General features: G+C 39.7%; 1 pseudogene across 1 annotated transcript; it reads left to right on the forward strand.

Moving 5' to 3' along the window:
- Window positions 1–864: 864 nt before the first annotated feature.
- Window positions 865–14,339, forward strand: LOC308341566 (general transcription factor 3C polypeptide 6-like; annotated as a pseudogene). Its single transcript has 2 exons — window positions 865–1,476; window positions 14,254–14,339. The product of its transcript is annotated as a general transcription factor 3C polypeptide 6-like (transcript).
- The last annotated feature ends 1,553 nt before the right edge of the window (window positions 14,340–15,892 follow it).

Consider the following 15,892-nt stretch of genomic DNA (forward strand, 5'->3'; position numbering starts at 1 on the left):
TCAGAATCCCAGATTCCACCCAAGGACATACTTCTTAAATGTGTTACACATTGATATGCTTCAGACTCTTGGCCATACCTTAGAAAAGTATAGGTGAAAGACATAGCTTCTGCCCTCAAGATACTCTCAATGCCCTGAGGAAAAGGCAGATACACAGAAAAGTATATCATACCATTTGTCAGTGCTAGGATGGATGGAGGCGTTAGGGGGTGCTAACCATGGCCTTGGGCTCTTCTGGTCCTCATTTCTATCACACAAATTGTCATAGTACCACCTGTCTTGCCAACAGGGCATTCGGCACATTTCAAAGGAAATGATGTAGATGGAAGTGAATGAAAGACACAGAGACTTGCATTATTATCCCTCTGCAAAGAGAGAGAAAGCTGGCATGAAGAGAGTATTCAAAGACTTTCCAGCAAAACACAGGGCTAAGTTCTGGCTGATAGGACTCAAAGGAGCCTGTCTATCTAATCACTGCAGCAGGAAATGTAATTCTTCACAAAGCCAATGTTGCTATGAGGGAATTTGCATGAGGTCCAAGATAGGATGTAAAAGTTTCTCTGCTCCTGCTGCAGCTGAGTGATAGCTCCTAAAAAACAGGCACACCATACTTGGTGGCTGTTTCTTTTATACCAGCTCACCTTTGATCCTTAGCAAAAGTTTAACCTTTAAACTTTCCACCAGTGACATCACATTGTCCAATTGTGAGAACAATGAGCCATGGAGGGAACATGCCTTGTTCAAACTTTGACGCTATCCCCTAATAACTGCATCATGTGACTCTGTCCCTTAGCCTCAGTTTCTGGAATTGTAATATGGTTGTGATAACCATCTTCCAGGTAACTTTAAGGATTTATCAAGACAATGACTGTGTTGTGGAATCATGGTGGCAGCCAAGAGTGGATCCAGGAGGATGGGGAAGAGGAAGTAAAGAAGTTGGTTCTGGTGGAATTGTCCAGAATTATTAATTCAGTCTTTCTATGAAAATGTGAAAACAAATGCAAGATTTGGGGAATTGACACTGAGAGTCCCATTATACAAGTGGGCAGCTGTGTCCTCCCTGGAGAGTATGAAGACACTCTTGGAACCTGTGTTACATTTGAAGCAAATGTTGAACATGGTGATGCAGAAGGCAGTAATAAAATAATGCTAAAATATAAACGCCATACAATGAAGTTCAGCATGACAAGCACTCTTTTGACAGAAAAGAAGGAGAAGAAAGCCTAGGTGGTGTGAAATGGCCGCAAATCAAGGACAATGATTTCTGCTATAGACCCAACATGATTTGTAGCTTTCTGCATGAAAATGAAGATGACGACGTTGTAGCTCTAGCCTCAGATAAATCTTTGGAGTTGGAAGAGCAAGAGATTCAAAGGAAAGATAATTCAAACCTGAGTTATGAACAGGGGAAATCACTGAACTTGGAAGAAGAGAATTCTGGCCCTCTTACTGATATCCCTTTTTTTGAGATGGAAGGTTTTTTTTTTTGTTGTTTTGTTTTGTTTTTAATGGAAACTCAAGATACTGCTTTGGAAATCACTCTTAGATGAAATATTTCTCATAACTAGTAACAATTTTTTTGGAGTTTTTATATAAAATCATTGACCGTGTAGATTTCAGTTGTTTACTCTTTTACTAGATTTGTTGGTTATACATGCATTTCTGATTAGAGCACAGTTTAATGCCAGAGTCATTAAGGACCCAATATGAATTAAATTTTCAAAAATCTGGTATAAATGACTATTGGGACTCTTTTCTGGTAAGTCCTTTAAATTGAGAGTTTTATTAAGGTTAGTGTATGAGTTTTTTTTTACTGCAGCCATTATAAATTTCTGCAAACTTAGTGGCTTAAAATGATACAAGTGCATTATCTTACAGTTTTGTAAGTCAGCTATCTGACATGGGCTGGGCCAAAATCAAGGTGTTGGAAGGACTTCATTCTTTTCTGGAAGTTGGGGGTGGAGGACACTCTGTTTCCTTGTTCATCTAGTTGTTGGCAGATTTCAATTCTTTGCCACTGAAGCATCAGTGTCCCATTTTCTTCCTGTCATCTGAGGGCCATTTCCAGCTTCTAGAGACTGCCTACATTCCTTGGCTTATGGTCTTTTTCTCCTCAAAGCCAGGAAATCTCTTCCTCCTCCCAACATCCTATTCCTGACCCAACTTGCTAATTACCTGACCCAGTATCTGTTCTTTCTTTTTTATTTTGTAACAATCACAGAATTATTCAGGTTAGCCATGGGCCCATATAGGTATATGGCCATATGACTAAGTTCTGGTCAGTGACATGGAATTATAAGTGTTGAATGGTGGATGCTTCTGGAAAATTTCCTTAAACTTTAAAGCATAAAGGGAGATGAGCCACTTTTTTTCCTGCTGGAACGTGGATGTGGTGGCTAGAGCTTCAGCAGGCTTTCGAACTATAAAGAAACCGTGGAAATAGAATCTGTGAGTGGCAGAGCAACAAGATAGAAGATTGGATCCTGATATGATGCTGCCCTGGACTGCCAAGAATAAAGAAGGTTAATAATAAAACCCTTTCTTTTTCTCCCTGATGAAATGACTTCAAGTTTACCTTTTGGCACTGTTTCTCTGGAAATCTGCTAGAGAAGATAATAATAGAATGTAAGCTGTGAAGTCAGGCAATAAGTTTGTGATTAAAAATGACCCCTTATTGGGACCCCTGCGTGGCTTTGTTGGTTAAGTGTCTGACTCTTGATCTCAGCTCAGGTCTTGATTTCAGGGTTATGAGTTCAGGCCCTGTATTGGGCTCCATGTGGAGCCTACTTAAAAAAAAAAAAAAAAAAAAAAAAAAGACCCCTTATTGGTAAATTGTGTCTTGACCAGGAAGACTACAATAGCTATAAATGCCCTTTGGCAAATATGGACTTCGAACTTACTTAAGCACTGTGTATTGTTTATTTGTTTGTTTGTTTGTTTGTTTGTGTTTTGGGGTGGGCTCTGTGCCCAGTGATGGGCTTGGACTCACAGACCTGAGACCAAGAGCCACGCGGTCTACTGAGCCAGCCAGGTGCCCCAAGCACTATGTTACTTATTATGAAGATTCCTGAAAGCTACACTCATGGCTGTTTCAAGAGATGCTGGCTCTTGCAAAGTCTGAAGGTTCTAAGCTAACCCAGCTTCTGCATCCACCCAAATAATCTTGTTCTTACACCTGAACTGACACTTGGGCACCAGACTAAAACCTCCTGTTGAAATAAGGCTCACACTGCTGTTCTGTTTCCTGTGAGGTTAAGTGAGTCTGGTCCTGGGTTCAGTCCTAAAGGCCAATAAAGCCTACTGGGTCCTGTGAGTGTGAACATCTTTCTAAACCTGTGACTGCCACTGTTCAGGTAGAGAAGGTACTGCCACTACCTACCTCTGGCCTTTATGTGAAAGAAATAACTTGTCTCTTGTTTAAGTCACTCTGTAATAGCCACACTTAATCCTATTTAATATATTATGCATTTTGAAAAACAGAGAAAAGTATAAGGTAGTACAATGGAAAATTCTTGAGATTTATAATCTTGCTAATGATATTGATCTAGACTAGTGTAGTTCTACCTTAAATTGAATATGATAATAAAGTCTTATATTCCTTTTTAACTTTATTTATAATTTTTTATTATGTTATGTTACTTAAAGTATTATATTCTGAAAAAAAAAAAAAAAAGACAATGAAAACACCTAGCATAATCATTGGTACACATCGAGTGCCCTAAAAATGGAGGAGAAGAATGGCATATGAGTTTATTCCATCTTTACTCACTCAGGGTGGCCATAAGTCAGTTTCTTAATCTGGATATTGCCACCACCTAGCAGAATGGAGGTTGTATGTAGGTTTGTGGAATGAACAAATGGCATGCAGAATAGCTATATGACGTCCTTGAAGGACACAATAAGGTACCTCTGGCTAAAAAAATGCTTCCCTCTATACGAGAGACCCTTCCTACAGAGCCCAGATGGTGCCCAGAAGTTGGAAAAATCAATTTTATGATTCACAATATCAATAGCACTTTTGTTCGAGAAGAGAGACATTGATACTCAATGGGAGAAAAAAGAACAGTCCCCGTCACTCTATAATTACCTGGGTTTTCCTCCTCCCCTCTAACTAAAGGCAAAGCTTACTTTGACAAAGGGAACACTAAAACCTGCTTCTGCTCTGGCAGATTAAAAAAAATATATGTCATTTTCAGGTTCCTCTGAACACAATCGTCTCATGCAGTAGAGAGAATATTCATTGAAATCAATTCTCTTCACCTTGTAAAAGTGGAGTCACACAAAAAGTCAAGGTTTGCTTAGACTAATATTGCCCACAGTATGTCAGCTGGGACACTGGAACTGCAGGATGTCAGTAACTATTACCAGCAAGAAAGGGCTCCATGGCACCTCTGTTTGAGAAACAATAGGGTAAAAGTAAAAACTTTTAAAGGGTGAAAGTTGAGGAGTTCTGTTAACTGTTGAGTTGTTTCTTCTTCCGTATGCTATGAGGCAATGTCAGTCTCCAACAGAGGGTGAATTGTGGCCCAATTCACTGGATTCCTAGAGCATCTTAAAGGATTTGCCATACTTTGAGAAACATTGCCTTAACTCAGGGGACTGGACCAGATAACCTTTCCCAGTCCCTCCTGTCCCAGATTAGCTGTTCATTTCCTGCCCCAGAATATTCAACTGGATGCTACCAATAGGTTGAGCATGTTTGCAGACTCTGGGAAATGATCTCTGACAACCTCATGACTCCATTTCTTTTTTCATGTAAGGACTCATTAATTCATCAAACATACATTAGAAATCTGCTATAGATCAGGCACTGTGATTCAGGTAGTGATTTCTCTTGGAAAAAAGATGCTCTTCAATTATAGAAATGAGAGACAGAAGGGAAACCCAGGTCAGGATGGAGTATTTTAGAATTGGAGAAAGCCCAAGGAGGTGGGAGGATGTGAAAGAAGAGCTTGCAGCAGACGGATAGGTCAGAGTTCCAATTAACTAACATGTATTTATTGAGAGTTTCCTGTACGGGTTCTCTTTTAGGTGTCAGGAGCATGATAGTGAACAAGGCACAGCCTGTCTTTGAAGGGTTAACTCTATGGGGAAAAGAGAAAATTAGATTTTGCTTTAGATAAACCATTTTGGCTACCATGTGGAAGGGGCAAGACCATGGCTGGGATATAGGCACAGTGAACTAGATAAAAATCAGAAAGCCCAACCTGGAGCCATCACAGTGGAGATGTTGAGACATGGATACACCCAGAAAGCTCTTAAGGATACAGAATGGACAGAATGTGATAAATGACTGAATTTAGAGGTTAAATAAGAGATATAAATCCAGAAAAAGTTTTAGGAAATCAGCTTTCAGCAATTAGGTAGAAAGTGGTGCCAGTCCATGAGCTGGGTAGACCCTGGAAGGACGGTCAGTGCAGGTGTGTGGGTTCAAGGTGTGTGGGGGCATTCAAAAGATGTCAGACAGGCAGTCAAGGAGTTGGAGATGCAGGTCTCAAGGTCAGAATGGAGGTGGAAGAGGTAGAGATTTGCAAGTTATCAACACAGATATACTAAGTAAGGTCATTAAAGTAACAGTATCATTCAGGAAGAGTGCGTAGAATGGGAATCAAGGAACTTCCAGAGAAACATGTTCCTACTGACATTGATTTTAGCCTAGTGAGATCCTTTTGAACTTCGGGCCCTGAGAACTATAAGAAAATAAATTCTGTATTGTTTGAAATACTGTTTGTGGTGATTTGTTAGAGCAGCAATAGAAAACTAGTAGAGGTAGTCAGAAAGAACCGCAATTCAACTTGGGACAAAAAATGGTGACCCCTAAATGTCCTCTTCTCAGAAGAAGCAAGGCATGGGTCAGTGTGCCTTGTCTCCTCTATGCTCACCTACTGAGTACTCAGGGAAAATAAGACTGGCTTCCCATTTTTTGTGGTCTTATGCTAAGCACCTCAGCATAGCACAGAAATTAAGGTGGCAGAACTCACATACAGTATAATTGCATTCACATGGAGTTAAAAGCAGGCAAAACCAATGAACAGTGTGAGAAGTAGAGGGAGGTTTTCATTAGGTAGAAGGAGCAGTGGTCGGGAAGGAACATGTGGGGGTCTTCTGGGCATTGGGTACATTCTATTTCTGGACCTGGTGGTAGCCATGCTCACAATGTGATAACACAAGGATTCACAGATTTTTTTTTTCTGTAAAGGGTCATCTAGGAAATATTTAAGATTTGGAAGCCATATGCATCTGTCTTAACCACTCAGCTCTGCCACTGAAGTTCAAAAGCCGCTACTGACAGGTCATAAATGATGGGTACTGCTGTATTCTAATAAAACCTTGTTTACAATAACAGGTGGCAGGCTGGAATTGGCCCATGAGCCACAGTTCAATGACCCCTATGATAGTGTATTGATCATATATTTATGATCTGTGCACTTCTCCACATGTGTTTCATTGCACAATTTTTTAAAGTTTAAAATGTAATAAACAAACTATAATAGAGGACAGGATTCTGGATTCAGACTGCCTAGATTCAATTCCTGACCCTTCTGCTCAATTACCCTGTGATATCTGTCTGCTTGACTTCTCTGTGTCTCCATCTCCTCATCTACAACCTGGGGACAATACTATTACCTACTCTGTGAGTATTGTAACATTGAAAGGAGATCGGATATGTAGTGTTTAAAGCAGTACCTGGTCTATGGGCAGCCTTCAATCAATATTCACTGTTATTCTTATTGATACTCATACCAATTGTATCCATGTTGAGTCACAGAGCAGCAGCTTCATCATTCTCCTGCCACAATCTTTCAGTGGCTCTCTGTGTTCCTCTAGATTTCTTAAATGGGTAGGGGAGGCTCATTCAAGCCTCTAAGTTGTACCTTGAGCCATACTGAGGCTCCTGACAACTTGGAACTCCCTCACCACACCATGTTCTTCATGCCCCTATAATTTGGGGAATACTGTTCTAATTACCTGGGATGGCTGTCTGTCTTCTTAGCCACTTGGTAATCTCTTACTCTGCTCCTCAAATAAATGCCATCTCCTATAAGAAGCCTCTGGGCCCTCTGTATAATAGATTACTAATCTCAGAACTTGAGCACATGTGTCTATTCTTATTTTTCTCATTCTTATCTGTCTGTGTTGGTCAAGAGCCAAGCACACTCTAGGCACCCAATACAGAATGGACTGCATATATGCGTTCCCTTCTTACTCATCCTACCTCCCCAGCCCTTAGCATAGTACTCAACACTTGGCTAGTGCTCAAACAATATTTGTCACATGGATGAATGAATTGATTGCTGGAACCAACCCCAAGGCCTGGGCATCCCACAGACAAGTAGAGCCAGATGACAAGAAGCACAGTACCAATCTCAGTGAGCCACATAGGGATTTCCAGCCATCATGAATTCCAGTTACCAAGGGATAATATTATAAGAGTCTTATCTGTATTTTACACCACAGGGGAAATTCTGTGGATGTTACTATAATTATTGCTCAGATTTTCCAGTCATAACAACAAACAAAATACATGCCCACCATTTCTCAGAGTCAGTGAGAGACAAATACCCTATTGAGACAATTATATTGCACATCTGCTGTCCACAATTGTCTACAACTCCCATAGAATCCAAGAACATAACATTAATGCTAGAAAGGACCTCAGAGACCAACTAGTCCACCCCATCATTTTATAGATGAGGGGAAAATAACATGCAGAGTTCTTTTTTCCAGATCATTTTGCTATGGTGCTTTTTTCCCTGGAATTGATGACATAATATAATTTATAGGTAATATTTTATTTCACTTGTAATCTTATATTTATAGTCTTACAAACATACATACATAGCTGAGGGGGAAAATTACAATTATTTGGAAGAAGTGTTGTTATACAGCCAGGATCTAAAGTGAGAAAGTACCTTGGGTACAATTTTATCACTTGTCAATAATGACAGTTCATGACATGGAAATCACTTTCACAGTAATTTCCAAGCACTGTCATGATGAGCATAATGCCCACGTCTGAAGGAGAACAGGATGTTGTAGGAATAAATGCATGAATTGGTTTGTTATATCACAAACCATCAATAGAAAGAAAATAGGTGTTATCAAGAGTACTCATCATTCTTCGGGGAGTTTCCAGGGACATCTACAGATGCCTGCTGTTCTGACCAACGCCTACAACTCTGGAACCTTGTTTTTCATATTCTGAATCATCCCAGTGTGTCTCCTTTCCCTGCTGCCATGAAGAAGTTATAAAACCCCAAGTAGCACTGCCATGGGCAATTCTTGAAAAGCAAGAGACAAAACCAGATTGGAAATAAGAACCATGTCCTTCATGCTCTTGTTTTGCTGCTTCTTTCATGTCATGTTTCTTTAGTGCCCTGCGTAAACCCTGTATCCTAATCAGACCAAACTTCTTGATTATCCCATTATCCTGATTTGATGGTTCTCACACACCTCCTGAGGCCTGGAATCTCCTTCTCTTGACCATTTCCCTGGTCAACTTGCAATTCGGAAGAATGCATTTCAATTACTTCTACCTGTAAACAGTGCTGTTTCACAGCTTCCAGCAAGTGCCTCATTAGTGCTCATATCTCACTTCTGAGACACCACAGGCTACTTAAGACAGAGACTGGGTCCTACACCAGTGTCTAGCACAGTAGCAGGCGGTGCAAGTTTGCCAAATGAATGGATGATGCAGTCAAGTTATGGGAAAAACCAGGTTCAAGTAGGATAAGAGTGGGCAATGACATTATACATTGTGCCCAATCATTTTTGGGAAACAAAGTGAGCCAGGTTTCTTTATAAATAAATTTGTTGGAGTCTTTCATGTGCAAATCTGCTTAGTAAATATCCAAGGGGGTGGTTTTCACTAAGTACCTTAGTAAAGATATACTTCCTAACTTATTTGTTCATGGAACTGTGTGTGTGTGTGTGTGTGTGTGTGTGTGCACGTGCACGTGTGATGCTTCTCTTATCAACCTCAGAAATGCTGCTCAGGAGATGTAGCTTTATGACTTCCTCAACTGGACCATTTCCTTAAGGGTGAGACCATTACCAGAAAGTATGTTGTTAATCAATGGCTAAGTCATAGATCCCATGTGCAGGGCTATGAGTGCAACCATGAGTGGTTAAGTTGAATTAGACTTAAGGTACCTCTAGTCAATGTTGAGGTCAAAACTCCCACAATGAAAAACTTCTGAAGTTTTGCAAAACCTATCTGGACTTCTGACCCAGAGATATCTTGCATATTTTCCTTAAAAATAATTAAGTAAATGGCCATGCCAAGTTGCCTAGCTTTTACTCTTTTCATCCCTAGGTAAGTAACAGGAGCTAGAAATAGCTTCTCACCATTACATTTGTGTGACATATTTCTGGGTGATCTGCATGCAGTATAGTATGGATAAGGAGCAGAAAAACCACCTTTTGAAACTGATAATTTTCCCACAAATGATATTTTTGTAGGCATGATATTCTTGTCAATGATTTTATTTATGCATGTTGTGACTCTCCTAGGTATTATATGAATGAATAAGGTAAAAAGGCAATGTGATTCAGAAATTCATCCCCAAACCATTTACTGATCATTTCCTATGTGCCGGGTGTTGAAGGTACAATGGTCCAGTTCTAGAAGCTGAAAAAAAAAAAAAATCTATCAAGGAAATTACTGTACCTCTGCAAAGACAAATCATAATTTAAAAGGAAAACAGCTACCAAGGAATGTCTTGCAGTTTAAAAAGATGTGGTAGAAGCTCAATAAATGTTGAGTGAATTAGTAAATGAATGCACAATGGACTAACATGGACAGCATTTGAAAGCATGTCTGGACATAGCAGGATAGGGCTACACGAAGAACTGAGAATGGAGAGGGACCTTGCAAATGAGAACTCTCAAATGGACATGTTCTAGATGCATGGGGAGCATAAGTGGAAAGCTTAAGTGAGTAGGGTAGCAGGAGGAGAGAGCTTTTAAGGGCAATGACTGGACATGTCTGACAGGAGCATGGAGTTTGGGTTGGGACACAGCTTTCATGTTGGACAGTTACATTGGGAAAAGATTTAGAAGAACATTAAATGCCATGTTATGGACCCAAAATTTTATCCTGAAGGTAAAAGGAAACACAGAAAGAAGCTTTGACCTAAGGAGTGATAGATGGTTTGTTTTTTGGAAGGAAGATGAATCACAAGGATGGAATAGGATAATCAAGAATTATCATGGATCACAAGGATGGAAATATCCATCGGTTAAATATTGAATGAAAGGACCCCTCTCAAATCAGAAGTCCTTGGGAATATAGGTACAGGCCAATGCGTCAGGATTCTGTACAGGCAAGGAATTGAACAGACAATGCTGGAGAGCAGCAACTCTGACATAAGACAGACCGATTTTTCAGTCTCTACCGCTTAAGAGCTGTGAGATTTAGGGCAAGTTACTACCTTGCCAAACCTCAATTTCCTCCACTGCAAAATGGGAATAAAGTTGATGGTCAGGATTAAAATAGATGATGAATGTCAACTGTTTACAAAGTACCTGATCCATAGTAAATAGTCAAAACTTGATCTATTAACATAAAACTTGAAATCTCAATTGAAATCTCATCCTCTCAAATGGCTCTTGTAAGAAGATAATGGATTAGTGAATCAGCTTTGAAGATGTTAATCCCTCAGTCTCCCTTCCTGTGAGATTTTAGAACATGTGTTGAGGGAACGTTGAAAGTCAGAATTAATATTTGGTTTCTTTCATTAATATTTTTGCTGTATTTGAGCACCCATAATTGTATGCTGCAGGGATTTAAATTTTTGTGACATCAAAGGCCTATTTGTGCCCAGCCTACTTCCTGGTATCTTAACTCAGTTTCCATTTCCTGGTGACGAAAGTTAGAGAAAGACAATGCCAACTCATTCTCAATGTCCTGCTTTAGAGACTTGTCCAAAGTCACACGGCCACCTGCCAATGAAGAAGCAGGTCCTAGAATGTAGGTTTTCCCTCTCCCAGACTGGTGTCCACTCACATCCACAAAATGGCTTTTTTCACCCCTACTAAAGTGTGCCAATCAAGCAGTGATACTAATATGAGAACAGGTACTGAAGCAGCCACTTGAAGAGGTACAGGAACGCATAGGTGCTTCCTGGCATGTGGCAAATATGTAGTGTTCACTTTCCAGATGAGTCAGATGCACATTCTTATGGCTTCATTCCATTTTTGCATTAAATACAAAAAATCTTATACAGCAACCCACATGCAAATATTCGAAATGGTGCTTTTCAGCTCGCAACGTCTTCCCTGAACCTTCTAATCAAACAACCGGAATCGGTGTGGAAACAGCATAGAAAGCTTTTGTAATTTTGTATCAGAAATTTCCAAGCTGTGTGCCACCTCGTCAGGGGATCTCATCCTGAAATCAGTACTTCCCCAGCTGACACTGAAGACTTTGCTCTGAAAGAACAGCCCACGTTGCAGAGTACATGCCTAAATATAGATCATATAGGTGCATCCCTCTCAATCCCTATTAGCTGAAGTCATCAAACATGGGCCCAAAGTAACACTCAACGAGTTGGTCTTGGTTTGGAGTCAGAAGTTACGACTGGCCTCATGACTTTGCACCTGCCCATAAAAATTAGGAATTATTCCATAAATAGAATGCCATTTTATGAAGGTCTCATGATGCTGTTGCTGACACTAAACACTGAAGCTGGTTCAAAGTACACCTCCTACTTCAAAACACAAGGTAAAAGTCCTCTTGGTAAGAACTTCCCTGCCTAGCCCCTTTGTTCCCAAACTGCTCTGCAAGTATTCCTCCATTCTAATAGTTTGCATGTTTTACTGTGTGTTGATGTGTTAACACATTGCTACCACCCAAAGCTGTAGTTCATGTGGAGGTAGGCCTTGTCAAATTCTCTTTTCTGGAGGCCAAGGGGCATCTAGGTGTGGGAGCAGATGAGGCAGTTAGCTATAGAAGACACTGCACAAAGGATAAGTGGATGAATGCACATCAGACCTAAAGAGGGTCACCACAACAGTACTAAGGTCCAAACAGCATCAGTGATAGTTCTAAAAAGGAATGCAAATCTGGAGGGGAAAAGATAGGACTAGATATAGAAGATAAGTGAAGTGGAAGGTAGACAAGTGAAGTATGCAGTGGAATGAGGTAGAAAAGCGAGGACAGAGGCAGGATGGGTGGGAGAACAGGAGAACATTTCCAGGGACTGTAAGCTCTCTTGTAATGGCTTAGAGGTCAATGTAAAGGAGAGGCTGGACAGAAGACAGCCCCTTTGTACATCTCTTGCTCTCGACACACTGCCCAAAACAAAGCAGTTGCTGATAACTGTTTACCAAATAAACAAATGAATGAATCATAGAGTCTTGTAAGAGTTGATCTACATATTCCAATAATCTGTGTCTCAAAGAGTAATTTGGCCATCCCCTCTTTTAGCATTTTTCATAGGCTGACTTGTTTGCAAGTTATGTATCTATGAGTCCCCCCCCAATCAATGATTACCCCAAAGGAACAGTCACAAAGTCCTAGCAGAAATCAGACTATCTTGCACAGGGTAAGTGCTCCTTAAATACCTGTGGGGTTGCATGGAATAATACCAAATTTAGATGAATTGCTTTTCAACACAAATTGGTTTAGTGGCCCCCCCAAAAAAGAGTTTAGTTTTAGATGAAGGGTAAAAATAGAGACATAAAAAATGAATAAGCACATGAAATGATACTCAACATCACTAGTCATTAGGGAAATGCAAATAAAAATCACAATGAGATTTCATATCATTAACATGAATATTATAAAGAAAGACAAAAACGAACACCAAAAAGAAAAAAAAAAAAAACCCAAAAAATAACAAGTGTTGGTGGGGTTGCAGAAAAATTAGAACTCTGTACGTTACCAATGGGAACATAAAATGACATAGCTGCTGTGGAAAACAGTACACTGATTTCTCAAAAAGTTAAAAATAGAATTACCGTAGGAACCAGCAATTCCACTCCTGGGTATATACCCCAAAGAATTGAAAACAAGAACTTGAAGAGATATTTGTGCACACATGTTCATAGCAGCATTATTTGTGATAACCAAAAGGTGGAAATAGTAACCCAAGTGTCGATCAACAGATAAATGCATAAACAAAATGAGGTGAACATACGATGGGATATTATTCAGCCCTAAAAAGGAAAGAAATTCTGACACATGCTACAACATGAATGAACCTTATAGATCTTACATTAAGTTAAAGAAGTCACCAAAGGACAAGTATTATATGAGTCTACTTATTTGAGGTACCCAAAGTATTCAAATTCCTAGAGACAGAAAGCAGGTTTTCAGGGGTGGAAATAGTAAAGAATAATGAGTTATTGTTTAATGGTACAGACTTTCAGTTTCAGAAGATGACAAAAGTTCCAGAGATGGATGATGGGGATGCTTGTACAACAATGTGAATGTACTTAATGCCCTTGAACTACACACTTACAAATACCTAAAATGGTAATTTTATGTTATGTGCTTTTTACCATAATAAATATATATATCCTATTAGCAAGATTTTATTTTTTAACAAATTACTTAGACCTTTATTTTATTTTATTTTATTTTTTCAGTGTTCCAAGATTCATTGTTTATGCACCACACCCAGTGCTCCATGTAATATGTGCCCTCCTTAATACCCACCACCAGGCGAGATTTTAAAAAATTGATTAATCACTCTAACTTCCTAAAGGTTTACCATTTTAGATATCTCTCTTTTTATCAATTTTAGAAAAAAAAAAGACTAATGAGCACCAAAAAACATACACACACACACACACACACACACATACATACATACAAACACCTCAACCACAAACACACAAACACACACAACAGTATTTTATAGCAAGGCTTTTTTTGTAAGCCAGATTGCTGACTCTAGTAATAGAAGCTAGAATAACATACGTCCAAGTCCTCTCAAGGAGTTAACTTCCAAACGAGCAGGCAGGCTCTAGACCCTCTCCATTGCAAAGGACTCACTCTTCAGCCCCTTCCACATCCTTTGAGAATCATGGACTCAGAGCAGAAATAAGACTTTCTGGGAAGTATTCTGGTCTCTGAGAGAAAAGAGAAGTTTCTCTTCCTCTCTTATAATAGACTCTCCTTCAGTAAAACTCACTCACAAGTGAAGGGAAGGTAGAGAAACCTCTTACAGCTAACCTGCCCACACAGAATCTTGATGGACGTTGCACATATCACCATGGCAATTAGACATCTGGCTCTTCCCCCAGACAATCCTGGATACTGGGCCCAGATCCTCAGTTCAGATCTACCCAAGAATTCAGAGAAGATCTGTGCTTTTGATCAGTCAGTTTAACGAACAAATAAATCAGCGCACAGAACTGGAGACTGGAAAGAAGGGCTCTTCAGTCCCTGGTTCCTTCAGAGGCTTCCCCCTCCCCTTACCAACACTGTCACCTATCCTGCAAGGTCCAGTTCAAGTGTCGCCTTGTCCCTGAGCCCTTCTCCCAATTACTCAAGTCCTTGGGGATTTCTTCTCTCTTAATTCCTCAATAATGGACTTACCTGTCCTTCAGAAAGAAGGTTTATAAAATAGAGTCTCTTTACACCTTTTTTTTGAGTCCTTACACTATGTGGTGTTTGGTCCTCAATTACACAGTGATGTTGTGATTAAAGCTTACTGCCCTGTCTTCTTTTCCACACCCACTTGACACCAACTGCATCACAAGATATTCTCAGGAATTGGTTAAGCTACTGAAATACTTCAAAAATAGATTTATTGGGTAGAAAGACAATCTCTGCAATAACATTGTCTTTCAGCAGATCTTGGTACATAGTAAATGCTCAGCAAATGTCTGTGAACTGGCCGTCTTGTGAAAGCCAGAAGGAGCAGTAGCTCTGAATATCTCTTCTGTGTCCATTAATCAAGTAAGAGGTAAAAGAAGGATTCTCAGGAACCGGCCCCAGAGTAGAGGGGATTCATGGGCTCCTCTGAGGGTCAGAATTGTAGGTGACTTTGACATAATTGACCAACACAGTCTCTATTCAAAAAGGAAAATTAAGTCCAAAGAAAGAGAATGGTCGGTCTAAGGTCACACAATGAGTTAGTGACAACCTTAAGCCCGGAGCCTAAGTCTCAACCATGGGATAGGTAAGGAATCTAGACAAAGAGTTGGAAATAGTCCATTTGAAAATGTCTTTCTTTGATGTCAGAGAAAATTTCTCACTGAGCTTTTGCACTGGGGACATCGTACATTGACAGGGCTACATCCTGCCTTTTACAAAGTTTCCATCTAAAATCATTGTAATTCTAGGAAAAAAAAATATGTTCAAAAGTCACAGAAAGTGGAAGAGAAGTGGAGACCACCCATCTTCCACAGTGTGGTATGGTAATTTCACTCCCTTACAAATTACTAAAAATATATCTCTTATTCAAGTGACTTCTACTGAGCACCTATAAGATGGCAAGTGCCATGTTAGGTCGGGGGATCCAGCAATGAATTAGGCAAGGTCTCTGCCCTTGAGAAGTGCTGAAGATAGGCAAACAAACAAGTAATCTCTAATCAACTGTGGTAGGCACCATGACAGATGTTTATAACGTGCCTCAAATATTTTCAGGCTGGCAGAGAGCAGGCATAAAATAAATATTTGTTGAATGAATGAATGGACTAATTAATTAGACTTTGCCTGAGTTGTTTAGGGAAAGCTTTATAGAAGATTTACATTGACCCTAGGTCTTTATTCATTCATTCAAGTGATCATTTATCCAGGTATTGAGCCCATGATTTGTGAGTGGGCACTGTGATAAGCTCCAGATACAGGGATGAATAAAGCAAGGCCCTTGAACTTAATTATAGATCAGTATAACAACTAACATTTTATTCTAGATGTCTTGTTCTAATCTCTGTG

This window comes from Martes martes (assembly GCF_963455335.1).
Source record: "Martes martes genome assembly, chromosome: 4".
NCBI lineage: Eukaryota > Metazoa > Chordata > Mammalia > Carnivora > Mustelidae > Martes > Martes martes.